The sequence below is a fragment of the Pyrgilauda ruficollis genome, unplaced genomic scaffold, assembly GCF_017590135.1.
Source record: "Pyrgilauda ruficollis isolate IOZ18807 unplaced genomic scaffold, ASM1759013v1 scaffold2, whole genome shotgun sequence".
Classification (NCBI taxonomy): domain Eukaryota; kingdom Metazoa; phylum Chordata; class Aves; order Passeriformes; family Passeridae; genus Pyrgilauda; species Pyrgilauda ruficollis.
Window position 1 is genome coordinate 20,901,461 of NW_024519206.1, and position 27,738 is coordinate 20,929,198.

General features: G+C 44.1%; 1 protein-coding gene across 6 annotated transcripts in view; it reads left to right on the plus strand.

Moving 5' to 3' along the window:
- The first annotated feature begins 1,366 nt into the window (after nucleotides 1-1,366).
- Nucleotides 1,367-27,738, plus strand: part of POMGNT2 (protein O-linked mannose N-acetylglucosaminyltransferase 2 (beta 1,4-)) — a 31,136-nt gene continuing 4,764 nt past the window's right edge. Inside the window, exons 1-3 of one of the 6 annotated variants that reach the window (XM_041466692.1) lie at nucleotides 1,367-1,421; nucleotides 10,218-10,370; nucleotides 26,611-26,764. The gene's annotated coding sequence lies outside the window, so the exon portion shown is untranslated. Of the gene's footprint in view, nucleotides 1,422-10,217; nucleotides 10,371-21,745; nucleotides 21,763-26,610; nucleotides 26,765-27,738 lie in introns of those variants that run through there. The other 5 variants (XM_041466697.1, XM_041466693.1, XM_041466694.1 and 2 more) reach the window with 5 other exon arrangements.

The following is a 27,738-nucleotide window of genomic DNA, read 5'->3' on the forward strand; positions in this document are numbered from 1 at the left end:
AGTATTTAGCTATGCATACAAACACCAGCTAATGTGAAAGATGGTACCAAACCTCTATCTGTCCTTCCCATTGAGTGAAAGCTCTGTACGGGTTTAGAAACGGGAAGCTCGCATGAGAAACAAAAGCCTCAGTGAAGTGGATGACAAAAGCCCCAGTGACTTTGGGAGAGGCTGGGAGCAGAGGTGCTGTTACACACACGTGTCCGCCTGCTCAGGCGATCCAGCCTATTGGTGCAGGCTCAGCATGCTCTCGGTTGGTTTTTCAAGCTGTAATGATCTCTGGGTTGCTTTGGTGAAGCTTGACCAGAGCAAACACCACCATGTGAATGTGACCTGCCACCGCTGTCACAATTTCCCTGGTGGGAAGAAACCTTTCTCCACTAAGGATACCTGTGCCTGCGATCTGTCAGGTTTTCCTGGTGGATTTGGAGCCATGTACTCATCGTAAGGACGGCTGCCCTCTGCTTTACCACCTCTTTTTGCATGGAAGAGGGCAAGGAGTGTGGGCAGCAAGGAAGGAGCCTGTCAGGCAGGGGGAGCAGAGGCTGAGAAAGGGACCCAGAGCAACAGGGGTAGGACAGTGTGGGGAGGTGATGGGAGGTACAGCAGAAGAGGAGGCTCAGGGAAGGCTTCATTGCCCTCTGCCTGAAGGGAGGTTGCAGTGAGGTGGGGGCAGGTATTTTCTGCCATGCCTAGCATGAGAGGACTAAAGGAAGTGGTCTTAAACTGGGACAGGGGAAATTCATATAAGCTACTAGAAACAAATTTTTCCCTGTTAGGGTGGTCAGGCATTGGAATAGGTTGCCCAAGCGTGTGTTGAAGTCACCATCTCTGGAGGAGTTCAAGAGACACTTGGACCTGGTGCTGGGTTTAGGGGTGACAGCAGTAGTGCTGGGTGGACACTTGGACTGAATGATCTGAAAGGTCTCTCCCAGCCTTGATGATTCGAGGATTCTATGATTCTGTGAAGGCTGGAGGAGATTTGGGAGAAAGACGAGGAGCTGAAGGTGGGCAACGCAGAAGGCTCCAGGAAACCGATCAGCCGAGGAGGCAAGGGCTGGGGGGGCCGGGAAGAGAGCCGGGAGGGAAACCCGCCGGGCTGCGGTGGGAGCAGGGGTGGGAGCCGGCACCGTGTGGAGGGTGTGCGCGGAACAGCCCCGAGCAGGGCCGGGGGCACGGTGTGCGCTGAACGCGGGGACAGGCTGTGCACTGAGCGCCCAAGCACGGCGCTCGCCCTCAGGGCCCGGCGAACTGCAGCCTCCACAATGCCCTTGGCCCGCAGCGGGCATGCGCGGCCGCCGCCTGCCAGGCCCACCCGCCCCGTTCCCGCCCGCCGCCGGGCGGGGACACCGTGAGCGAGGAGGCGGCCGGGGCGGCGGGGCCGGGCCGGGCCGAGGGGCGGTCGCTGCCGCGGGCGGCAGGTGAGGCGGCGCGGGGCGGGGGCCGGCCCGGGCTCCCGCAGGGGGCGGTTCGTGGAGGGTGGCGGTGGAAGCTGTCGCCTTCTTCCCGAAGGGAGAGCGGGTGATGAGGAAGTGGGGGGAGCGGGGCCATGTCCCTCGTGGTCGGCAGCGACCCCACGGCGGGGAGGCGGACGAGCCGGGGAACCCTCCCGGAGCGGGGCTGGCGCCGCGGCCGTGGACAGCTCTGCACGGGCGGGCAGCGAGAGCGCTCCGGCCCGGCAGCCGCGGTGAGGGTGAGCGGAGCAGGCGGCTGTTCAGTTCCAGCTGGGATAACCTCCCCAGAGGTCACAGGCGCTGCAGGTTTAAAGCCTACTGGGGCAGAGAAAGATGTAATTATGTTCTCCTGACAGTTCTCCGTGATGGCTGAGTGCCTTGGGACACCACCCCCCTAGCCCCCCGACAGCTGTCTTCGGCTTCGAAAGCTTAGCAATGAACTTGCGAGTTTGACCCCAATGGATACGGATGCCGGGTTTATCGCACCCTGCACCTTTTTAATTATTGCGTGCTGACTAAGCATGGTGGGAAAGTTTCTCTTGCCTGTGTCAGTTCTGGACGTATTGCACATGCACATTCCAAGGGTGGGCTCGCCAGTGTCTGCTGGGTCCCTTTGCTTCCTTCCAGCCCCCCTCAATTAACCCGGTGTTTAAATGGGCTATGAAGATAAAGAAAAATAAAGAAATTGGAGAGGCACACTCTGCTCTGATGAGAATGACTGTATCTGAACAACTGCTCAAGCCAAGGGAACGTATCAGTGTTTTCACACCAGTGCCATAGCTGGGTAACTATTGACAAATGCTGACTTTTAAAGGGTGACTGCTGACTTCGGTAATAAAACAGAAACGGCTCTTTTTAAGAGCAATCTCAAAACGCTTGAACGGATTGATTGGCTTGTTAGCTCAAGCCTTGACTTAGCTGGGAACCAGAAGAGTTCTTGTTCTCTGCAAGGACGTTCTCCCCGAAACAAATCTGACTTATGCTAAACACATCAGCTGTAAGACAGGGTGTTTATTTTGCAATGTCATTTTCAAAACCGTGGTAGATACCAAATGTGTGAACTAGATACAGGAAAGCTGCCTTGCAGTCTGCTTTTCTGCCAGAGTGCATTTTGAACGGTTTATGATTGCAAGGTGGCAGTTTTACTTGGAGTCTCACTTTTGTGTTTTAATTAGCTGTCATCAAAGCTGGAGTTCAGCTTCCAACACTTGTGAAGTGTGCCATGAACATGTACTCTGGATGCCTGGGTAATGTTTTGGAACTAGTTACTTAGAACCCACTCTCTATTAAGCAATGTGGATTGACTATATGGAAATCTCTTTCCAGCTAAATTTCCAGTCTCCTCAGTTGCATCTCATTGTGAACTTACTGAGGTTTGCTTCAATCATCTGGAAATTGAATATTCTCATTCCCCTTTTTCTCACCCCCCTTTCTCTTAAATGTTGTTGCTTTAAAGTGTTCCATAAGTGCTGTGGGTTTAAGTGGTTCCCTGTGACATTAACCCACATTCAGTTGCTGCTCCCCAGAGTTTTTAATGTGTCTGGCCTGTGCTCTAACATGGCAAGGTCTTTAGGAGGTGTTTTAAAACACAGAGATCTAGAGATCTTCCACGAGTAAAACTATCAAATGATCAGAGCCATAGATGACTTTTCTCAGCAGAAGAAACTGCTTTCTATTTAAAAAGGCTTTTCCAGTCAGGGTGTATCTAGGCTGTGAGGGAGTGGATTTTTCTAGGAAGTAGTGGGAGGCAGGAAGAATCATGAAGAAGAAGGTGGTGCAAAGGAGAGCATTAAACCACAGAGCCAGAATCAGATCAGAGATCCTCAGCTATGCAGATAAAATTTCTTCAAGACGACAAAGAATCTTCTCACACTGTGGGACAGTATTTTCTTAGGTTGTGTTCCAGGGTGGTTGCAGAATTCAGTGTTGAAGTTTACATTGAGAGGTAGAGTAGGTCTGTGGGTTCACAAAGGTCAGGGAAGAGTGGGCTAGGAAGGGTCAGTGGAGTTTTGGGGAAGATGAGTGACGCTCCCCTCTTTTGCTGGCTGCGTTCCTGTGGAAGCCAGCGGCTGTCCCTAAGGGACTTTGCACCATTGGCACAGAACACTGACTGAGGGTTAGCATTTGTTGGTGGTTCTGCTGTGCTGGATAATGGCATGACATGGGACCCTCTTCCTTGTCCTTTTAGGTCTTCCCCCCCTTTCCTTCACCTTCTGTGGTAGAACACGTTCCCTTCTCCACCACCACTTTGCCACCTTTCCCACACAACTGTCTCCCTGTCCTGGAAGCCAGCTGGTAGGTGTGAGGGGCTGGAAGAAAGCAGGTTTCTTTCTTTGCCTTCCAAGTGTGCAGATTCTGCCTGCTGGCAGGGCAGGGGAGAGAGGGCCACTCACACCTGGTCGTGCCAGACAGCGCCCAGCTCCGCCTGCGTTCGGCACAAGCTGTGAGCAGGCACTGGGCTCAGCACGGGGGAGGCTCAGCTGGGAGGCTTCAAAGCCAATTACTGGACGCAGTCTGTGTATGACAAGCTTCAGTTTCATTAGCTGCCTCCCAGGAGTATCGAGCTGTGCGGCGCACCTTTGCAGAGATCAGAGTCTCCTCTGTGATGTTATTAGGTGTTTTTAAAAATAGCTTCATCAATCCACTTTAAAAGAGCTGGTCTGCTCTGATAACAGTGCCTGCTGGTGCTTTTCCAGATAAGGAACTTGTCACTTTTCCTGCTGTCATACATGCAGCTTCTGCCCTATTTAGAATACAGTGTAAAAAAAGACTACAAAATAACCACCAGTCTTGACTAAAGATTTATGTGTTTAGTTTAGTAACAACTGAACACTCCTTATTTAACTGCTTTGGACAGTATTGGCTTATGAAGAAGTTAGGATCAAGCTAAATGCAGAGGTGAAGATAATAACTTCACACACCAGTGTCTTGAGGAAATCTTCATGATAATGTCTCTTACGTAACAAAATGACAACAGGCCAAACATTTTTTTTTTTCCCAATTAGAAATTCACTAGCTTTAAAAAGAATCTGAAATACTGTGTTGTTCATGTATGTGTATCATCTGTACAATGGTGGGAAGGAGCCAGATGAAACAGCATAAAACCAATTTCAATCTCTTTTGGGGGTCTGAAAAGAAGTTACAAGCAGTATCATGAGGAAGCTGCAACTGCAGGACATACCTAGTAATTCATTCTATAATGGTGTATGCAGGAGCAGTGTTCTAATTTACACATTTCTTTGATGTTTTGTGAGCAGATGGCATTTTTAAAAAGGTCCGTTAATTCTGTGGGAATTTGGTAATGCCTAATTGCTGGGGGATCAGAAAAGAGTAGTAGTCAAAGTGAGGCTCCTGACTTCTCTGCTCTCAAAAGGGATACAGCCCTCTGCAGCCTCATTTTTAAGCTACTATCCTTTTAGAAATCCTTGCTTAAGAATATTCACCAGTGCCCTCAGCATCAATTTGGAACATGCTGATTGGTCTTCATTAATTGGACTGTTTTCCATGAACCAGACACTTGCTATTACAGGTAAAAAGTACTGGGGTGATTATTGTGGGACATGATGCATTGTGGATTTTCATAAGAAAGCCCTTTACTCTTTCCCTTTTTCTCACTTGTTTCATGGTTCCTTTCCTTTTATTTTTTCTTTCTCTGTTTCTGTCTCTTTCATTGCACCTTTGACTTGGTTGGTGTACTTCAGGCACCTGCCTTAAGTGTTTGCAGCAAAGGACCTAAGTACCTATTTGCACTGTGACATCAAAGGATCACATTTTGAAATTACAACTTTTCCTTTGAACAAAAAGAAGAAAAGGTTCCTGGTTGCTATGGTGATGAGCACTATATAAATGCCTATAAATAAATAAAGTAAACAGCTGATTCATGGGCTTTGATTTGCACTATTTTTTGCTTTTCTAATGAGATATAATTAAATATCAGAATGGGAGGAAGTGACTTTCTATTAATTTTATTAAATACATGTTACGCCTTCTCTTTTACAGTATTTCAGCTGAGAACGGTTAAATAGTAAGATGTGTATTTTTCTCTCTGTAGGAAGTTAATGGTTTGAAAAATCATAGTCTAGTATTTATAGAAAAAACTTTTAGATGCCAAAAGGCAGTCCACTAAAAAGATGGTGTCCATTTTCAGTTTAATCAGAACATACACTTTGGGCTAAATGCCTATTTTTTTTTTATCTCTAAGAGACTGTTAGAGCTGTTGCAACATTTAAGTTCCAGTCAAAAGTGTCTATAAATGTAATTATGTTCTTCTGCAGTATTTGAAACCCCACTGGTGCACAACAACAAAACTTGAAAATGTCACTGACTTTTTCTTTTATGTCAAAATGACAAAGGCACAGTGAAAAATCATATATTCCTTGCTGAAGTTTGAGGAGGAGGGGAGAACTGGCTTTTTCATAAGCTTTTTGTTCTCAGGTCTGTGATGTAAAAGTAGCTTTCTCTCTGTGCTAAAGGTGATAATTGTAAAATGGATTGGATGGAGACAATAAACAGCGCACTGGAGTAATCCCACACACAGGTGTTTCTCACTCAGAAAATGGGATCGCTTTGATTAACAGCAAAGGAGAGTCTATAATGGAAGGAGCTGTCCTTAGGGAAGGAAAAAAGGTTTGTGTGATACACAGAGCTACTCCTTGGTTAAAGGATCGGTCTGGTTTCTCAGCGGAAACTGATTTTGCTACACTGGCCTGAAGAGAGATTATCTCAGCCCTGAGCTGTGGAGTGCAGCTTGTGTACTGACAGGGAGTAGTTGTGTTTCCTACCACAGAAGTTTTTTGTATTCAAAGCAACTGTCAGATTTCCAAAGGACTTGGAGCACTATCCTGTCCTATTAAACAATGATAAAGTAACACCACATCCTTCACTGTCTTCCTTCCCTCTGTGCATTCAGATTTGTGTCTGTTTGCTTTACCAATTAAAATATATATTTGACTAAATATCTTTTACTTCCAAGCGTGGATAATTGGGAGGACAAGGACACATGGTAGTTTTTTGCAGTTACACACAACTTCTTCTCTCAGAGCAAAACATGTATCTGCACACAGCTGTAGAAGGCAGGGGCAGAACAGGAGCAAGGAATGGTGTCCCTGAGGGTCTCACTTGAGCAGTGACAGCCTGCTCCAGTTTGATTTACATTTCATAGGCCTGTCACTTTTATCACAGCTGAGCTGCTGCTGTGGCCAGGCTGGTGGTGCTCACCTGAAGAACAATGACAGCATCAGTGAAGCAGATGCAGCGCTGCTTCTGAATGGAGTTTTCTGCCATGGGACTGTGCTCGTCTCTCAGAGGGCGGCACAGTGTCCCGACCCTGACCCTGTGCCACCACAGCACTGTTTCATGTGGGCCTGAGGCTGGAGCAGGTTGTGCCTGCTGGAATGTCATTTGTACTCCACATATATCAAAGGCAGTTTTACCTGGATTGAGGGTAGGTTTGGGCTGTCAGTGTTTGACCTGCATTACTGACAGTGGACAAGGCAATCCAGGGTCTCTCCTAAAAGAGTTGCTGCAGAGGCTGATGAGGTTTGTAGGCAACCCGAACCTGAACAGAATCTGCTGCCTGCCAGAGCAACAGGGAGATGGGAAAGGTGGCAAACAGGGAGTCTTGAATGTGCTTCAAGTTTGCAGCTACTCCCAGGGCTAACCACATGGTTTTGGAGACCAGGCTGGTGCTGGAGCAAGACCAGGCTCCAGAGTCATTGACAGAATTTTATCAATTGAAAAGCAGCATTGTTAGTAGTACATACTGCCTTTAACAGAGAGGCATCTTTATTTAGAAATCTTTTCTTTGGAGAGGAGGATGAAATACACATATAGATATTAATGACAGGACAAACTGTTAATGACAAGCTGGAGCTGTTGTGTATCTCCTTTTCTGGCATGGTTAGGACAAAGGGTGAAACAGTGCATATACCAGATTTTTTTTTCTCATTCCTCAGAAGGTCTGCTTATGTGTGGTTAGAATTTTTTTTCTGTCAGAATTTTTTTAATAGATAGATATGATCCAGGACCATCTGGTGGAATTTGCTGTTGTCACATCTAGGTTTTCTGATGTATTGCCTGTCAAGTTATGTTGTATGTTCAAATGAATTTCTCATATGATCTGCTGACAGCTACTGACAGTCCTGAGATGGGAACTTGGAAGCCTGAGGGAAGAACAGAGGGGCAGAGCTAGCTTTAAAAAATGTAGCTTTCACTTCTTTTGATTGGTGGGCTTTTATTTCTGGTATTTAAGGGTGACTTTTTTAGTGAAGAAAGGTGAATGAGTGAGCTTTAAACCAAGTGCACCTAAACTACTGTAATTTTACTTGGAAATCTTGGAAGTCCACCTGTAGTTTTGTTGTTGATTTTATTTTTTCTTTGGCATTGGACTCCTTAGTCATTCTCTATCCTTAACTCTCCATCTGTAGACAATCTCACCTACTTAAATTGCAGCCTTATCCAGTCACTTTTTAGAAAGACCTCAAAATATTTTTTGTATTTGTTAGGAATCCTAATAATCATAGTATGCTAATCCTAAATCCTAACACCATAATAATTCTGTAGTAAAATGAACTTAGATTTTTGACAAATTCATATTAATGTTTGCAGACAGATCAATGTATAAAAGCAATAAGCAACTCTGAAATAACTACAGTAATTCTTTTCTTGCTGGTACAATATTCAAATAATTAATTAAAGTAGATGGTTTTTGATGTCAAGATCCACAGTGCAATTGCATTTCCTCACACACTGATGAAGATAATGCTCTGCTTTGTAAACCAGAATCCAAATAAGCCATAAGCACTTCAGTTTTGTCTTCATTTTTTTTCTGCCATAATTTGAAGCTCCAAGTAGCAATTATAGGCTGGTGACAAGATAAATTTCACAACTTGTTGTCATTCATCATTTTTCAATTGGCTAGATCAGAAAATAATTGATTTGTGTTTGAAATGTAAAGGTTTTTAGTTTATATAGTACTAGTAGAAAGCATAGTTCAGGTATTTCTGACTGGGTTGGGAGGAAGCCTGTTTGTAGACAGAGGTGGGATTGCCCTGCAAAGGCACATCCAGGTGTGGCTCTGAACACAGACTCACCCCCTTCTCTCTCAAAGCTGTCCTTTTATACTAGGCCTCCTGCTCTTTACGTCTTGCCTAAGTGTTGATGAAGTTGGAAGTCACCCTTGAAAAGGAAAAAGCTTTCTTCCATGGGAATCTGGATCTTAAGATGACAGTCCCCAAGCTCAGGGGACTCTTGCTGAGGCAGAAGCTGGAAAGCATTTACTTGCCTCTGGTTACTCCTGTGAGTCCTTGATGCTACTTCCTGGACTGGGGACTGCGAGTGCCCTTCTGTGGCAGTCGAGAGAGCGATCATATTAAGCTGACCAAGCCTGTAAAACCAGAATATAGGGACCACTGTTGTGTATTCCAGTTTTGTTCCATACTTTTAAAGTATCAGATAAGGAGACTTGGAAATAATCCCACTCCTGTGGTAGGGGAGGGATTGGATATGCAAGGGTCAGTGTAAGGATGCAGCAGCTCTCCATGGTGGTGGTGATCTCTGTTGGATGGAGCACTGTTCTCATACTGCTCGAGCATCAGCCCAGCTGTTTTCAGAAGTGGACTTTGAAGGAAACCCCATAGATGGAATATGGCCAAATCCTCTGCCTGTAACATGTTTGATAGCACTGCAGGGTGACAAAGCTGGTCTTCAGTCCTTAAATGCATTAAATTAACTCCAGGCAAGCTTGCTGAGAAAAGGGTAATGAAGCAGGTCCAAAATGGGCTGTGTGCACTCAAGCACATGCAGTGGGCTTAATGCTCTAGGCAGCATTCCCACAGGCACGTGGCTCTGGAGCAGCCAGGTCATGGAGCACGCTGTGCTGTTTGTTAAATGTATTGCAGACCACAGGTGCAGCCAAAATCACTTAGCCAGGCATCAAAGAGAAAGTCAGGAAGGAGAGCAATTCCGTCAGGAGAAACTTGTGAGAAGAGCTGGATCCAGTCTGACATAATGCTGGCTTGTGGAGGATGTGTTCCAATCAGCACCCTCTCAGGGACCTGCCTAGCCCACTGCAGCTAAAGTTTCAGCTTCTGATAATTGAGATGAGGATCTCAACACATGGATTGTGTTGAGTCAGGTAGAGGCAGCATCTGAACAGGTCTGCAGCGTGACTCACATTGTGCAGTCTTCATCTTTACTTCATGTGATGAGGAGGAGGGAGGGTGGAGATTACTTGAAGCACCTGGATAGAGGCAGAACATAATTTTTCAGAGTTCCTTTGTCTGAAGGAGTACACAGCCCATATATAATTCAGAAACATGTTAAAAAATAGGGAGCTGTTGTCTTTAAAAATCGGTGAGCACCCAAGTCTGTTGGTTGAAAATCTTGCAATATGTCTAAAATGAACCAAGAAAGTGTGTATAAAAAGTAGTAATAAATCTAACCCCTTCATAAACTCAGAATAATGTGTATTTTCCACATTTAGGCTGAAATACCTGGAGCTGCACATGGATTTATCAATTGTCAGTTCTTCTGAAATCACATTTAATAGAGATGTTCTTTTCAGATGTGATCTGTAAAGTTTTTTTGTTTGTTTCTTTTACAGTAAATCTTGCTTCCCCCACTTTTTTTTTTCCAAACCTTTTCTTCCTTCTTCTGTTTTAAACCTGATGATGTTATGCTATAGTTAAATTATCAGAGAGGGAGAGTGATATCAGTGTCCTCCACCTTGTAGTAAAAAAAAATCTATATTTTTGTTTTCTGGAGTGTACTGAGAGCAAGATAAACGAGCAGGGTGTTGCCATCCTTTATCACAGTCAGAATGATAAATGCCATGTCCTGGAAAGTTTAAAGATGTGTAAGAATGCAAATCCTTGGCCCACAAGGAGATGTGTTTGAAAGTGCAGATCCAGCCAGGAGGTAAGCACATCCTTAAATCTAAGCCGCAGCATTGCTTCCATTGGGTGTATATACCTGGCACCTCGCTGTGTGGGGTAAGCAAAGCTCATTCTGTGAAAGGAGATTTGACTTATTTCAGTGGCTTGAAGTGGGATAAGAAAATGAGCCTTTTCCTGTCCCTTTGAAGAGCAGTCTGAGGGTAGTTCAGGTTTAGCTGTTGTGTTACTGTCACACAACAGTGTGAACTGATGTAGATGGAAATGCTGATCCTTTGGTACCTTACAGTGCATCCCTCCCCTTCTCCTCTCTTTTCACCCTCTGCTCGTGTCTGCTAACCATGAGCAGAGAGCCTTGTTTGTAGCAGGCGATGCAGCACCACAGCACCTCAGCTTAGGAGGTGGAAGCACTACAAGAGACTGAGGATGTTCCTTGGGAGTGCAGGACTTTTCCTCCCTCGCAAACAGGGAAATATGTAGAAATTTTCAATAATTCACAACTCAGCCAGGACGGCCAAGCGTGTCCTGGGGAGCATCAGGGACAGCATCACCAGCCGGGCAAGAGAGGGAATTGTCCTGCTCTGCTCTGCACTGGGCTGGCCTCACCTCCAGTGCTGGGGACAGTTTTGGGAGCCACAATGTAAAGGAGACATTTAACTGTTAGAGAGTGTCCAGAGGAGGGCAACAAGGATGGCGGAGGGTCTGGAGGGGAAGCCTGGTGAGGAGTGGCTGAGGTCACTGGAGCCTGGAGAAGAGGAGGCTGAGGGGAGACCTCATTGTGGTCTTCAATATCTTCACGAGGGGAAAGGAGGGACAGGTACAGATCTCTTCACTCTCATGACCAGTGACAGGATCCAAGGAAATGATATGAAGCTGAGTCAGAGAACAGAATGTTTAGTTTGGATATCAGGAAAAAGTTCTTCACCCAAACAGTGGCTGAACACTGGAAGAGGCTCCCCAGGGAAGTGGTCACAGTACCAAGCCTGACAGAGTTCAAGAAGCATTTGCACAATGCTCTGGGACATATGATGATTCTTGAGATGTTCTGTATGGGACCAGGAGCTGGACTCGATCCTGATGGGACCCTTCCCTCAGCATATTCTGTGATCTTTTCTCTATCTGCTTCTTTTCCTGGTTGTCCTTTAGTGAAAGTGCTCTCTTTGGCTCTGTTTTCTTTCCTCCCCTGTAGTTCATTTTCATGCCATGTTTCTTGCTTCTTTGTATTTGATGTCACCTGTGCTTTCTGAGGATGCAGTGTATTCTCTGCTCTGGTTGCTGTCCACATATTCTTGGTAGTATGAAGTCACCTATGTCTTTCCTCATGGATTTGAGTTAGTTTTCTCACTGGGAGGTAATATATCGTTTTTGTATACAAATGGAAATGTTTTTATTTGGGTCTTTTTGGTACTGAATTAGATGTCATCCCTCTTGCATCCTTGATACTCTAAAAGAGAGATGGAGGCTGAATTTTCCTGATGCACTGATTTTACAGCATCAGTTTCACTGAATTACCACCAGCTGATCCAAGAGCATTGCAGCTGGCACTGGCATTCTCACATTCTTCTCCTGTGTTTTCAGTGATTTTGTTTACTTCATACAGTGCAATGAGGTCTTGAGCTCATGACTGGAAACTTCTTGGTGTTTTAGTGATAAATACAGATAAAAAAGATAATTTTCCTGTCTGGTCTTTTTTTTTTCTTTCCCTAGAGCAGTCTTTGAAGATTGCACCTTCTTCTGTTGTACATCCTTTGTCCAAGTCTTTTTTTGTTGTCTATTCCCCTCCTACTTGTTTCTTCTCTTCCTTTTCTTTATTTTAGTCCTAGGTCTTCTTTATTCTTTTGGGTTGTTTTGTTTAGGTTTGAGAAGAGACACACCTGTGTTTAAGTATAGTTGGCTATTTGGAGTTAACTTGGAAGTTTTCCTTACAACTGCCACGTAAGCAAAGAGCTCAGTAATTTGCCCCTTCATCTCTTCAAGCTTTTTCCAGTGTCGCCTGAAAAGTTTCACAAGCTTTTGCCATTCTTCCTCCAGTTTTCATTGCCTTTTGACCATCTTGTGCTCCAAAGCTTTCTTTGTCACACCTGTGAGAGGCTGTGCTGCACAATTCTTACATCCAAACCAACTGATGTTTCCCTTTTCCATGGTGAAATGTTTCATCTTTTCCTTTCAAAACACACATGCAAGTATTCTCCTCTCCTCTGGCCTTCGCCTTAAAAAACTGCAACAGAGATCTGGATACTCACTGGCAGCTGGACTTCTCTGCTCAGTTGCACCCAGGAGCCCCTTCTTCAGCTGCTAGATATTCTGAAGGCCACATGTGTTTAAAAAGGGGACAAGGGCTCATTTTGATATTAAATAAGGATTTCTTGGTTCTTGTATGGAGGTGGCATATATGGATCTTGGGATTAAAGATGAGAGGGATAAGAGTTTGTTTGACAACAGAAGGAGTTTCTCGTATTTATGAAAAAATGGGTTTTGTACCACGCAGCTTACTTGCCAAAGTTCAGCTGAGAAAATGTTATTCTCAGTGAAAACAGATCATGTGTTTTCAGTTGCAAAGACTTCTTTGTATATGGTGTTAATTGCCTTTCCATATTTTTACTGTTTTACCTTAACAATTTGATTATACATGTATTTTTGCTCTCGAGAGACAGTGGGTGTGATACAATCTCTGTTTTAAACTGTTATCATGTAATTAGCAGGGAAAGATGTCTCTAAAGTCTGATCTGCTGGCTTCTTTGCTGCTCAAGAAGCAAAGAGCAGCTAATTATGGGATTTGAGTCCTTGTTGTGTCCTTGTTGGAAGTCCTTGTTGGAAGTCCTTGTTGTGTAAATTTGGCATAGGCTACTTCTGTTTCAGAGAGCTAACTCTTTCTTCAGCTCAGAGTTGTGTATTAGGACCATTCTTGAATGACATCAAGAAATTGTGATGTGTTTCCTGGTTATGCTTTATGTACCCCTTGTATGAAGTGGGCTTGCACACTTATTCATCTAGTTATGTTCTCTGATATTAAACCATATAGGTTTTTAAAGATCCCTCTTGTGAAGTCTTATAGCTAATACTGAAAAGTAATCTTTGCTCTCCCTTCTTAGAGCTTCTAAACCAGATTGGGATGTTTCGGTTACATTGTTCTCAAAGCTATGCTGTGATTTTTTTGATGTCTTTTGGTACTAAAAAGTCACTCATTATATTTAGGGATCAATTTTGCATACTCTTCACTGGATAACACTCGTGGAAGTTCAGTTCTCTTCACTGGTGTGCTAATGTGAATGTTTTGTTCTAAGAGTGGTACTCAGCTGAGAGTTTAGACCTTGGGTTTCTTTAAGCTCAGAGACTCACGTGCAGTTTTAAGCTGTATGTGACTTTTGAATCACAGGTGCCCAATGAAATACTTAAGCACAGTCTATGTAACCTACCTTGGAAATGCCTTGAAAGAATTTGAAATCAACTGCCTCTGTCCCAGGAAAAAAACCCTTCTGAGTTTGTGCGTAGGGACTGCACTTCCCCTGCAGAAGAGGAATGCGCTGTGTATTGTCAGTGATTCCCTGGATGTGGTGGGGTTTTGCATGTGCCCCTGGCAAGCAGACAGTCAGATGTAGTTATGGAGTGACCACAGTCCATTACAGAGAGCACTCACTGGTACGCCTTTGATGCATTGGAAATGAGTGATTTGTGAATTGCTTCATGTCTTACTGTGCTGTTGTTTTCCCCTCTCCCAGCTGGCCACATGTAATGTAAATTGAGTGGGATGGTGGTGGATTGTGAATTGAAATCCCTTTGCACTGGAAAATTAGTTTCCCTGAGCAGATGAGGCTTTCATCTGTAGTTATGTGGACAAAAAGCTCTCTCCAGAAAGGTGTGTGACAGCGCTTTCATGACCTCTTTTTTTGCACTGACTCAACCATATCGTAAACTCATTTTTGTGAGCCAAACCAGACTCAGGCTGTTCCTCCTGTTGTCATTTATTTCAATTTTAATTTCAGTATATTCCTGCTTACCTTTCACAACGAAGAGGAGGAGTGGCGGGAGGGAAGAGGAGGAGCAGTGAAAAATGAAAAGGTTCACAAAGATTAATTTGCTGTGTAATTTTCTCCTTTAGAAGGAGGGAGAGACACACCTGGGAAAAGAGGTTATCAGACCTCTAAGCACACAGATGAAATACTGTCCTTTCTAGCAGACACTGTGGTGTTGCACTGAGGCAGTTCACTTACTCAGCACTAAAAGTATACGACCAGATTCATTTTGAGGAGGCATGATGTGGTTTTCCCTGTGTGTCTGCATTTTTACTGCCTTTAGCTAAGTTAGGGCCCTTGGTGCTTATCACTTTTTAATGATTTGTTCTTACCTCTGCTCCTTGCTTCTGGCTGTTTGTTCTTTACTACTTAGGTTGTTATTCATGTTCATGTAGAGACCTGAGAGTTAATAGAAAATGAAAATTGGAGTTGTTCTCACCTTCCCTTTTCCTGTAAGGTTACCTGGGACAGTTCCACACACATTTATATAAGGCTTTGCAGCATCTCAGCTGCTGACTCTGTAATGGTTGTGTCAAAGTATAAAGCTAAAGCTGGTAAGCTAGCAGCTCATTGAAATTAACTTCTTTGGATTTATAAAATCACTAATTAATCATCTTTTAATGTGGGTATAAACATAGAAAGAAATATGTTTATGTCTTAATTGTAATCTTTTATATGAATTTTGCAATAGTCATACATATGTATTATATACAAATATATATATATACTTAGCACAGAGGTCACAAGACAAGCTATTATATACAAAGTTCTCCAGTCCTTGCTTAATTTATGTGCATGTATTGTCCCAGTGAAACACAGGACTCTTGTGTGCATGCTTATTTTTAAGCCTTAAATATATTAAATGAGACAAGAGTGTTTTTATTTTAGTGTATTTTGAGGTTTGGTTTGGTTCATCACCTCAATGGTAAAGAAGTGGTCGTTATTTTGTGTAACTATAAGTCACTCAGCACAATGGTTGTCAGTCCTCAGTCCCTGCCTTCTGTGCTTTCTCATTTTGCATACTTGCTGCAGTAACACAGGTGCAGATTTGGGTCTTCAGTTGCAAGAGAAGCTTTTTGTGCTGTAGCTTTAATCCCTTTGCCTGGGAGGAAGGGTTGGCTACCTCAGCAGATTGTTCCTGTCAGCCTGCAGGTTACATATAAGCACATCATTCTGCCACAGAAGGGGTGAAGCAGGATGAGCCAAGGCAGGAAGGTTGTAGATGTCCTCTATCTCTGACCTCTCCAGACTTGAGATAGGATTCACTGCCTATGGCCAATACATATGTATATTTTAGTCTTGTCTTCAAGGTCACAAGACCTTCCTCTTTGAGGCTGCTGGGTGTGGCAGCACTTATGTCCTTACTATGGCTTATCTTGGGAATGCTTCGCCAGTGAGAAGGTTCAGCCCTGCTCCAACCCCCCCTTGTGCGAGGTGGCTTCTCTGGGGATGGCTGCATCAATGCTAGCTAGAGATGGAAAAGCACATCCTGATGTAGGAAGCTGTCTGAAGAGCCCTTGATGTCTTGAAATACTCTGTAAAGTAGCTGAAAGACCACTCTATTCTTGGCTTTGCAAATACCAGCACATGGATCCAGAGCTGTACAAAATGAATGAGGGCAGATGTTTTTAAGTGGAGCTGTCTTGAGCAGCAGTTGCTTTATTAGGCTGATGTTGCTTCTCTCTCAGTAACAGCCAGGTTACAGTTCAGTTACTTGAAGAGATTCTCATTGCCAAAGACTTGACTCAGCATTTGATGCAACAGAGGTGGAAGGAAGGAAGGAAGGAAGGAAGGAAGGAAGGAAGGAAGGAAGGAAAACAGAAATGAGCTGCTGTGACAGGGTTGGGTAAGGAATCTTCCATCATGGAAGGGCCACAGGTGAATAGCAACTGTGTCAGTAGTTTTGCAAGTGTTCCTCTTTCGACAGATATTTCTTGCTTTTGCTCTGAAGCTTTCACCTTCTTGTGTGTATTGTATGTCATATTGTTTACTTATGGGGTGTTAAAAAACTCCACACAAGTGGGTCTCAAGGAGGGCTTGTAGGGAAATAATACTTTGATTTCTTGGTGGAAAAAAAGGGGGCAAAAATTAACCACCTTGGTTTTAATTACTAGTCAGATAATTACAACAGCAAGTCTAATACAAAAATATCCCATCAGGTCAGGCTTGGACTTCTTCCTCTTGCTGCTGTGCCCTTGATAAATATGCCTAAATTCAATAGTCTTTCCATGAATTTTCAAGCTGCTGAGGGCATGATGAAGCTCTTCCTAGATATTGAACTGTAAATGGTTGCATATGACACCTGGAGGAGTCGAATTGAGCTTTTACAATTAATTCAGTGTATTCATCACACTTTCCCTGTTGTGTGCAGCGGTTCATGTTGAAGCTGAGAAAGATGATTCATTTGCTTTCTTCTCCCTCCTGTCAGTAGCAGCAGTGGCCCTCAGAGCAACAGTAAATGCCTGGCCTGCAGCCATGTGTTACTACTTCTCTTCTGGGCCTTCAGATGATACTGTAATCAGATGCGGGATGAGGTATGAATTCTTTTCCCTGGGGAAAATCAGACTGAGATTTTTAAGTGTTAATCAAAACCCAGTTGTTAGGATGTTTTTTAATTGGCCAGCAGATGTTTTTCAGCCTTATGGCTTATGCTGTCAGGAAACACCATTTTTTTTTTTCCTCCTGTATAAGTTATTTTATGATTTGTGAGACCTAATGATTTGTTCTAAAATTTCATGTGATTGTCAGCACCCCTGGGATGTGCTCCCCACTCAGAACATGGATGTTTTGTGCTCCCTTAGCATCAGTCCAACGGGTTACACTGCAGGGAGGGTATCCTGTGATACTGTGCTCCTACCTGTTGTTAATATTACACTGCTGAGCTAGGAATAGACTTGGGTTGTATGCTGGCTGCATCCTTTAAAATGTGAGGAGGATGTATTGTACAGGTGTGGCTGAAGGGGGCGTTGGAGGCAAAACAATCAGTTTGCAATTACGGGACTCAAAATGGCAGTAAACCTTTTTATTTCCCCTGATTTGATTTAGATTCTCCTTTAGCTTGGCTCTGAACTATTTTCCTGTCATGCTGCTGTTCTAGCTACTTCCAGACATTTGTCAGAGACTGGCTAATTGAAGCACATGCTCCAGCTTGGCTTGAAACTGCTGTTGTGATCAAGATTATAGATGCTGTTACTGCTTCCTTGTGGAGTTCTTTCCATGAAGTACTAGGACTTTGGTTTGTAGATTTGGATTCTCAAGGTTTTAAGAAAGAACAAAGTCTCTGAACATAGCAAAAGTGGAAGGTTAGAACAAAGGCAGCTTCAGGCAACAGTCCTATCATAGAATATTCTGAGTTAGAAAGCACCCATAAAAATCATCCAAGTCCTGGACCTCGGTCCTTGAAGCCTTCCTGTAATTCTGCTTGTGAACTGAGATCTTCTCATCAGTTTTGGGACAACTGCAGCCCACTTGCAAACCAGGTGCATAATCCAATGAAGGCAGTTAAATTCTTGGACATCTTAAGCCCTGTCCTTTGGATACTTTCACACAATTGTTATCTGTTTACCCCTATAGATCTCTCTAAGTGCCTGTTGCAGTTTTGTATTTCTGTTACGTCTCTTCCATACCTTGGCACCCCTATGATGTTCACATTCAGGGATGTTTTTCCTTTCAATAGCTATATTTTGCTGTGATAGTAACATCTTAATTTCCTAAGACATCTGTGAGACTTGCTGGTTGTGACTATCCTGTCAATAGACAGGAGAAGAGGCTCTCTTCCTTTTCCTCCACAATTCCCAGGGCAAGTAATTCTGACATGGCCTCCAACTTGAGGCTAAGTTGTGGGTCCAGGAAGGGTTTCCCAGGTGTGCAGGAGGTCCCTGGACCTTCTGCACAGCAAGTGAAGTGGGAATAGAAGATGGGAGGAAGGTGTGTGGGGAGCAGAGTGTGTCAGGCTTGTGGCAACTCCTCCACCAGCTCTTTGAGAGCAACAGTGACAGAGCTGGTAACTTATTCCTCTCTGTCCTTTACCATGTTTACTTTGTCACTTGTGGTCTTAAAGGCCCCAGCTTCTGTCTTGAGCCCTGAAGCCCATGAATACAACCTTGGAATGCACAAGAGGTTTTGATTGTTGGTAATTTTTGACAGGAAGCTGCTCCCATATTAATGGATGCTGGTGTGGTGCATCCCACCCAGATCCCATTGACAGGCTCGGTCTTTTTGTCTGTAAAATGGGAGATGTGTGTCTTCAGGTGAGGTTGTAGCTTAGTGTTGAAATGTCATCTGAGAGAGGGCAGATGATGCCTGGGCAAAAGCAGTTAACAAATAGCAACTGTGGGAAGCACCAGGGTGAGGCCGTACCCAGGGATCTCACAGGCAGTGTTTTACCCTTGGTTTCTCATGTCAGTCTTGCTAAACATCATTGACTTACCAAACTGCTCTTATGAGCATGAATTATCTCAGATTCCCTTGCAGACACATTGGCACTAATTACGTTTGCAGGTGCGCAGTTGGCAAAGCTGTAGGAGAGGGAATTGATTTATCTCTGTCACCCTGCTGACCTGTCATTACTGATGGCCAAATGGGAACTTGAAAGAGCACAAGTGACACCTAACTTGAATCAGAACAGCTACCAAAGCCATCTCCGGCCTTGGGAACTGGCAGGTGACTCTCCCACACCTTTCTCCCCCCACCCCCCACCGCCCCCCACTACATACAGCTGCAGGAGCAGGCCAGTGTGTCCCTGCAATGCTGCTAGGGTGGTTCCTAATAGGGCTGGAGGGGTTTATTAGAGTGAGTAGTTTAGCACATGACAAGTTCAGATAGCAGGCAAGTATATGTTTTATATGTATAAAACATGCTCACATCTGCAGAGGAGGATAAATATCTATGAATTTGTCTGGATGATGTCAAGACATGTAACCTGTATGTGTGTAAAATATGTTTGATCATACTTAAACCTTTTTAAACCTAATATCTATGTAAAACTTGCATCCTACATCTCTTAAGCCTGGGAGCATGTCATTCTTGAAGCACTTGAGCAAAGGGTGGTTTTGCCTCTGAGATATTCTTCAGAAAAATACCTTTTACCATGTCAAAGTATATTCTTCAATATTCAATATTTGGCTGAATTCCTGGTCCTTTTGGCATGAGTTTTAATTTTAGCTTCTACAGAATCAAAATGTCATCCTCTGTGTGAAGTCCCAATCTTGGTGTCCAGAAACCAAATGCTTCCTTTGTGTCCTTTTTGTATTTGTCAGTACAAAGACTTTTTTTGTTAGTTCAGGCATAATTTTTTTTTGTGCTCTCAAAGTGAAATGCACTTTAGGTTCAAAAGCACTGCAAGAGGAGTAATTTCTTATAGAGAGTCCTTCTGGGACTATAAATAATAAATGCTGTGACTCAGAGTGATGCAGGCACCCCTGAAACATACATGTGCTCTGCAAAGATTCAGTAAATAATGATTTACCTGCTCTTTGTCAGCCCTAAACCAAGAGGGATCTATTCAGACTTCTTGCTAGCTTGATGAGTTTTGTTTGTGCTGTACTGCTTTTTAGGAGTTCTAAAATGTGGTGCTGTTTTTGAAGGCTGCAACTTTATGAGGGGTATTAAATATTCATCGAATTCTTAGTTCTGAGCCAAGATCTCCTATTCAGACCTTACCGGCTTGTAGTAGGTGCTGACTGTGAGGAGCTTGGGACTGCCACACTTAGTGCCTTATGGTGCAATAGTAATTAACAGTTATTATTTCACAGTTGCTGGAATTATTTGATTATGGTTCCTCCCCCTCCTCTTAATGATGTAGTTTTGTAGTTTGTGGTGTGGCAGATCGACAAACAGGACCCTCTTCAGGACTGGGGTTAAACTCTCATTTGTGATAATTGTGATAAGTTGTGCCTAAGAAATCCATTAATATAACTCATTCCAGGGGTAGAGAAGAAGCTTATTCATAAATAGAAGACCAGTCTGTATATGTTGTCCTTTCTTCTCCAGTAAAATAAAAGCTTGTCTAAGAAAAAGAGACCCACATGGTATGTGTGGGTTATCAGGGGTCCCACTGATAAAGTCTCTAACCAAGATCCGTGGGGTCAGTGGAAAGGCTCTCGTTAGCATCAGTGGGAGGTAGGTCACACTGTGGAGCTCTCTGAAGTGCACAAAACACAAAGTCAAGATGTGTTTTCTCAGGTGGAGTCAGCTCCAAATCTAACTCCACTCCTAGAGTTACAAAATTCAGAGGAAAAATATCAGACTTGTTCCGCACAAGGCAACATCTTTGTATTCAGAGGCGCAACAGGACAGTGAGATGTCTTAAAAAGAGAAGGGTGACGTTGGATTTCCTTAGTCCCAATAGGACAGGCTGAGGGCATTGGATGAGCTTGCTTCTCTTTGCTCTTCTCTGTTATTTATTTCCTCCAGGCAGATGTGACTGAGCAGCGTCTCTCTGAGATCCTCTCAGGACGAGCATAGGCTCGTGATGTAGCTTGAAGTGCACCTTGAGCATGTGGGAGGAGGTATTAGAGAACTTTTCTTCTTTTTCATCCTTCTTATTTTACCTGTTAGGTCTCAAAGGGAAAATCCTCACAGACAGAATAAGATGTGTTCTGCAAGTATACTATCAACAGGTTTGCAGAGCCTCCTATGTTTGCTTGTGATCTCCCTGCAGGAGTGTCCCTGCAGGGCTGGGGTCTCACTCCTGTGTTTAATGGTGTGACTTCATGCCATGAGCCTTTTGGAGGGCTATGCTGCATGTAGATCCATTGTGGGATAAGAACTGGAAGTATTCCCAGTCAGTTCTATCTGGTTTGCCATCTTCATGAAGCTGCTCAGCCCCCACAGGTTCAAGCTCTGCTGTGAAGGTTTGTTTAAGGCGCTCACCTCCATGAGCTTGTGTGCAGTAGGAGATTCTCTTATAAGCTCCTGGATAATTTCTGTGCCTTTGTGTTTAGGAATTACTTGTTTCCACCATAAAAAATAACTTTAGTATGAAAATACTGTTCCCTGGATCTCTGAAGGAGGGCAATCACATCCCTGTTCAATTCAAAGCCATTTGCTGACCGTGACAGCTGGGAAATTCCTTTCCTGGTGCCAAGGGAATTACTAGAAAGCACGATGAAAGGCTTTCAAGCAAGTGACATTTTTTTTTCCTTTCTCTCCTATTGTTTTCTTCTTTTGTGTGAAGTGTTCGGAGTAGCAGTGGCATTAATGATCCTCAAAAGCAGGATTTCCAAAATGCATGTGTCCCCCCTCCCCAGAGCAGTTCGCCGCCCGTCTCCCAAGACATGCTCAGCTCCGTCAAACAGCGCGGTGGTGTTTGTTTCAGTGTGGCCGCCCGTCGGGGATTTGCAGGAATACTGCAGCAAATCATCCTGCATGCAAGGCTGACCTCTGGGAGGCTAACAAATTGAGGTGAGCCAGCTGGAGCGATAGGACACTGCCGGCAGACAGAGCATGCTCAGACCTGGGGGAGAAAGGTGGCTCCGGCTGCCGATGGTGCACGGGTTACGGTGCCGGCAGCTCTTAGAGGGGATTTTTGCTTTTTCTTTGTGGCGGTGAGGAAAGAAGAGGACTGGAGAGTGCTCGTTCCCCTGCAAAGCATAGCTTTAAGGTGTCTTCTTTTTTCTTTCTCCTGTGAAAGAGAGGCACCGGATAGCATTTCCTGTTATTTAGCAACACCAGGTATGCGTGCATGTGCTCAAACAGTGATCTACCAGCGATAGTACTTCCAAGACTAAAAAGGTTGCAGATGCTCTGAATTACTGTATTTCTTTGCTGGGTGTCATTGTAGCTGTGCTGTGTTTGCTGTGCTGATCACATACGGCTCTGAATTCAGTTTTGTTGGCAGCGTGCTGAGGAGAGGGGGGAGGCTGGCATGTTTTCGATGGTATCTCCTCGCCCCCCCTTCCATGCAAGTTCACACTGAATCCCTCCTCTGTGTGTGTGCACATGTGGGAAGGGAGTCAGTAGTTCATTTGTAATCCCGCATCTTTGTGGTTCTGCTTTGTTTGAGTAGGGCTTTGCTTTATCATTTTTAAACAAAAGTCTCATGGGGAAAACATCTCTGATATGGACTAAATTCTGTAGGTTTGCAGAAATGTATTTCTTGCCCGACACGTGCTGGTATGGGATTACTTTTTTTTTTTTTTTTCTTTTTTTACCTTCCCCTAAAAACATGCTAATGTGGAGCTTGTGGTAACCAAGGAGGGATTGTCGCTGTTCTTATTGGCTGCGCTGTGCTCCGAACAATTTTGGCTCCTGCTTAGGATTTGCAGCACACAGGAGCAGTCCTGGTGTTGATGGAAAGCAGGGAGAGTTCAGGCTGTGAGTGCTGCTAAGCACCAGTCCCAGTACCCGAATAACACAGGTACTCTGCCTGCTGGAGAACACAGAAAGAGAGGATGGATAAAATACAGAGAATAACAAATGGCAACTAAAGCCCAGAGGCACAGTTGGAGTGGCTGAAGATCGTGTTGTTCAGTACTTTGGGATTTCACATCATATTCTTTTTAATTCAGTTTTGCAGTATTAGTAAATTTTCCCTTCAGTCACCCTGCTCCATCTTTGCTTTAGGCAGACCACTGAAGTAAGATAAACCTGCTGCTCTCTTGATGCTTTTTGTTCTGACAGAGGTATCTTGTTTACAGACTAAAAGCAAGAGACCAGGCCAAACGAGAGATTTTTTTTACCCATGTGACAAGGCTGTTAATGACAATGTAACCAGATAGGTTTCAATGGGATGCTAGGTGAACAAAGATCAACTGGAATGAACTCTGCCTGTTAAGCTTTTGCCTCTGTCTAGCCATGGTTATATTTTGAGTAACTTGGGTTTTCATCTTCAGGCTTTGGACTTTCAGAAGGTGAACAAGACTTGAGGGACTGAGAGAAATACCTTTATTTTTTTCTTCACCTTTTTAGCTCATTTTCCTTACATCTCTCGCCTCAAGCTTGTTTATCAAAAATGCATCTTTTTTAGGGGAATTTTCTTGAGATCTGGGATTTTGTATGGGGAAAGAATTTCATACTCCGTTATGGATGGAGAACTCGGAAATGCAGATCTTAAAAGCCCAAGAAGTATTCTTTTTAGATTTATACTTTTAGCTCAGCTTTGTGGCTTGCTTCTATGCATTGACTGCTAAGTGTTGGAATTTTTTTTAACATGTTATTCTATAGATCAAGACAGGAGTATCAGCAAATATTAAATCAATGGCTGGTAGTCATTGTGAAAGTCAGGTTGGATCTCTTCCTGTCCCACCTCTCACGACTTGGAAATTAAATGGAAGAAAACTTAGGTTTTTTTATCCATAAGTGCAGCTGGGAGGTGTCCTGTAGCCACCAGGCTTCTCCTGTTCATATGGAAGGGACTTTTGCAGTAGGGACCATTGCACGGAGCCTCAGTCTCTGTGTTTGCAGCCTTGTATAGAAAGATTTACAGTTTTGCTTTCTATTCTTTACTTATGCTGAGCCATGAAAACTGAAGATGGACCTAATTTTGATCACAACTACCTATAGATAAGGTTTTTATAAGACAGTTTTTTTAAAATATATTGTTATATTTTGATCTTTTTTTTCTGAATAAAGCTCTATTTTAAAAATTCTTCTTGAGACTCCAGAGTCAAGATATTCTTGTTTTTCATGTCCCCTCTTTGTATCAGGCTTCAATAATGATTTTTTTATCTTTAACTGCTGGGCTTACTCCCTCTACAAGAATCTGCTCTTTTCCTGTTTAAAAAGTCAGCACTTCTACAGCTGGCTGCTTTTTACAAAGAAAATGTTCCAGTATATCAATCATTCAGTGTACCATCCTTTCTTTAATGTGCTATGTACTGTGAAAGATATATGTATCTCATTAAATAAATAGAGTGAATAAGATTATAACAGCTTTTTGGGCTGTGGGAATTGACTTGCTTGTAGTTCTGTGGGGATCTGTGACAGAGATGAGAATAAAAGCAAATTCTTGGCTGCCAAATCCCAACTCCCCCTCTTTCCAATTGGGAAAGTTGCCTTCTAGCAACTTCTGCTTTGAGGATGAATGAAGTAGGTATTTAAAACTGCATGTGTTACATACACTGAATCCTTAGCTAAGCCTCTTGCATCAGGGATGGGAGAAAGAGCAGAAGACATTTTGCAGGGGGAGTGCAAAATGCCATGTTAGCATGCTTTTCTTTTCCTGTGCTGGTCCTGGAAAGCCAGTCTAGCAAGAGGTAGAACTAGGGGTAGGGAGTGCTGATGGGGAAAATGTCCTTGAGGAGAGAATAGCTGCTCCTGCCCCTCCCACTGTTACCGTAACAAGAAGTCCATTTCCTGTCCATGCAACTCTGCCCTCACTCCTTCACTGTCCTATGGCAAGAGCAGCCCCAATCCACTTCCAGTTGTGTTGCATTTCTGGGAACTGTGGAGATGGTTCTCTTTGGACACCCTGCCACCACTGGCAAGCTGTGCACAGGAGCTGACCAGCTGGGCCAAAGCCAAGTTGGCCTTCATGAGGAGGCTTTGCACAGAGTGGTGATGCTCTCTGGAAGTGTGTCTCCTTCATGCTTTTTGGGTTTCCATTTGATGAGGCTTTTTAGCCTACTGTAGCTATGGAACGCTGAACATTGGCCTGGAAAATGTTGGGCAGATGGTAAAAAAAGTTCATCAAGGCAGACAGACAAAACCAGCACTTCTCATTATGTTAATACCTGCAGGAATAGGTGATCCCTCTTTCGACATGCTGGTCACCCTGTTCACTGTTGTTCTCCCTAATCAAGCTCCTGGTTTTTTTCCCTTTGGGGATCTTAGTAGTGTATGTTTGTCTTTTTTGTAGTTGGGATTTTTTAATGTGGATTTTGTAGCTTTTCTCCCTATTTCTTACCTAGATTGCAGTTTCTAAAATGGAGAGGAGATTTGGAACACTGTCCATCATATTAATAGCTTTAGTGATTCATCCTACTGTAGCTTCACAATTAAAAAAAGAACAACAGAACTCATCTCCTAAATGAATCCAAACAGTTCTTCATGCCAACTGCCTATTAGTGGAAATTCCTCTCTCATCCCGCCCACTCTGATCTCCTAGGCATGTTAACAGGAGATGGAGAACAGTGTCTCCATCTATGCTTCCTGTGTCCTTACCACTTCCTGAGGATGTTTAATACATCACATAACCTGTAGCTAACAGGCAGAAGGTGCTGCTGTGTCCAAACTTGCATGAGAGTGTTATGGATCTGCAAGACACTGGAGGGCTCTGCCAGAAGTGCCTGCTGAACAAGCCACATGAATATTCCTGAAGACTTTACCTGCTCACCAGCAGCCAGTGCTAGTTAGAGGAGAAGTAGCTGAGCTGTGAGAATGAAACTGTGATTCTTTTGAAGTGCTAAATGAATGGGGGTGGAGGAAGAAAATGGGGTAAGCTCTTCATGCCTGTGAACTCTTGGAAAAAGAGTAAAGATGAGCTGACCAAAAATAGAGTGCCTCCCACAGGCTCTTAGCTGCTGGAGCAGCATCCATTGTGGCTTAGCTGCAAGCCTCAGGATATGCTCTTAATTCCACTGCACAGTCTTGAGCTGCCCCCACACCGGTGTTTTTGTTGAACTCCCCTTGTCTGGCTCTAAGACTGCTGCCTCCTGCCCTATCAGCATCACTGCCAGGGAAATCTGCCTCTTCCACCTCCCTCTCTCACTCCTGTTGCGCTCCTGCAGCCCACTACTCTCGGGAGTCCTCAAGGGCACATCCCATGCCCTCCCATGGGACATCATTGCCCTCTGGCAGCCTGGCAGCGAGACGCTCTGTGCAGCTTTTACACGCACATCTCTTCTGGCTTGGGTCTGCTCTATCAGTTGCTGTGTCTCCTGGTGCTGAAGGATGGTGCTTTAGCATTTCAAAGCAGAGAGTGAAAAAATGTCAGTCCAATCGATTTCTTTGGTAACTGGGGCATATTACTCACGTGGAGCAGAGCCCTGGGTATCCCAGCATCACTGGGGTGGGTGAATGTGGTAGGGATGGGGAGGAGGGAGTCTGTGGGCAGCTTGGGGGGTGACTGGCCTAGGGGCTGCCCTCTATGTAGAAAGAAGCAGCACAGAGCACTCTGCTCTTAAGAAAAGTAGCAGTGTGTCTGGCCTGCCACTTCTGCAAGTGCCTTTCAGTTCTTAGGATATTCTCTGATGACACCGTGGGAGTGGCAGCTCTAGACCCATTTCGTGAGGGAGATTTAGTAATGGAAGTTTCTTTTATTGTGAAGCAGCTCTCTTCAGGTGGAAAACTAAATGCTTTCACTTATTTCAGTGTTTCCCTCTGTCTCCTGGGAAAGTTTCTTATCCCAGGTCTACTGCGGCTGACAGCACTTTATGACTGATCTCAGCTTGGGGTGAGGACATGGACAGTGGGGGACATGGACAGTGATTGCTTGCCTTTACTCCCTCGGTGCAGCCTCTCTTGGGTATGTAAAAGCAAACAGTGGGATTGTTTGTTACTATTTGTGCTCTATCCTTCCCTGAGGGACCAAAAATTATAGTTCCTGAAGGTCTGTTTTCGCTGAAAGTGTCAGATTGAAAAAAAAAGTGGATGATAAAATGTGGGAAAACAGGCAAAGAATTAAGACAGTTCTCTGAGTACCTGTGAAATTCTCCTTTCGTTTCTGCCTGCAACACCCCTTCCTGTCCATATCCCGTTGTTCACTTCCATCAAAAGCAGCTTTCTCTCAAGCAGCATGAACCGGGATTTAGGAACTGGCAGCGAGGAACAGAAATGAAGATGGATTACTTTAGCACTGCTAACATTTAACATATATTCCTGACACCTGGTTAGCTAAAGCACATACACTCACTTCAGCTAAGTGCAGGGAAGTGAAAGAGCTGCAATGAGGGAAGAGGTAGAAGAGGGCCTTGCAGGTGATTTTTTGCTAAAAAGCTGAGCTGTTCATTCCTAGCCATTTAGCAGGTATAGCTGTGGCAGAGTCTGAAATGAGAATTGCTAACCTCTGAACATTGGCTCAATCCAATGTTCAGAAGCCACATCTCTGAAGTGCCTCTTCTGCCCTTCCCTTGGGGCTGGAGGGAAGAGAACAAATCAGTCAGGGGTGAAACTTTTGGACAGGCTGTTTTCAAGGAGACCTGTTTGGCTCAAGGGTTTTGTAATGGTCAGCAGAGCTCTCCACCACCAAAATGCCCACGAAATGCAGGTGGCATCAGTGGTGTTTCTATGGACTGTGGGCTTCTCATGGCTTTGAAACACCCACACATACACACTCACCTTGCCATAATGGAGTAATAAAGAAGCCGTGTGGTTTTCCCTCCTCTGCCAAGTTGTTGCAACTTGCATTGACTCCATTGAACTTGTATGTGCTTTGTTCTTCTGACCCACAGAAGTTAAATTTCATAATGCCTGCGGGCTGGCCTTCCTTTAAGAGTGTGT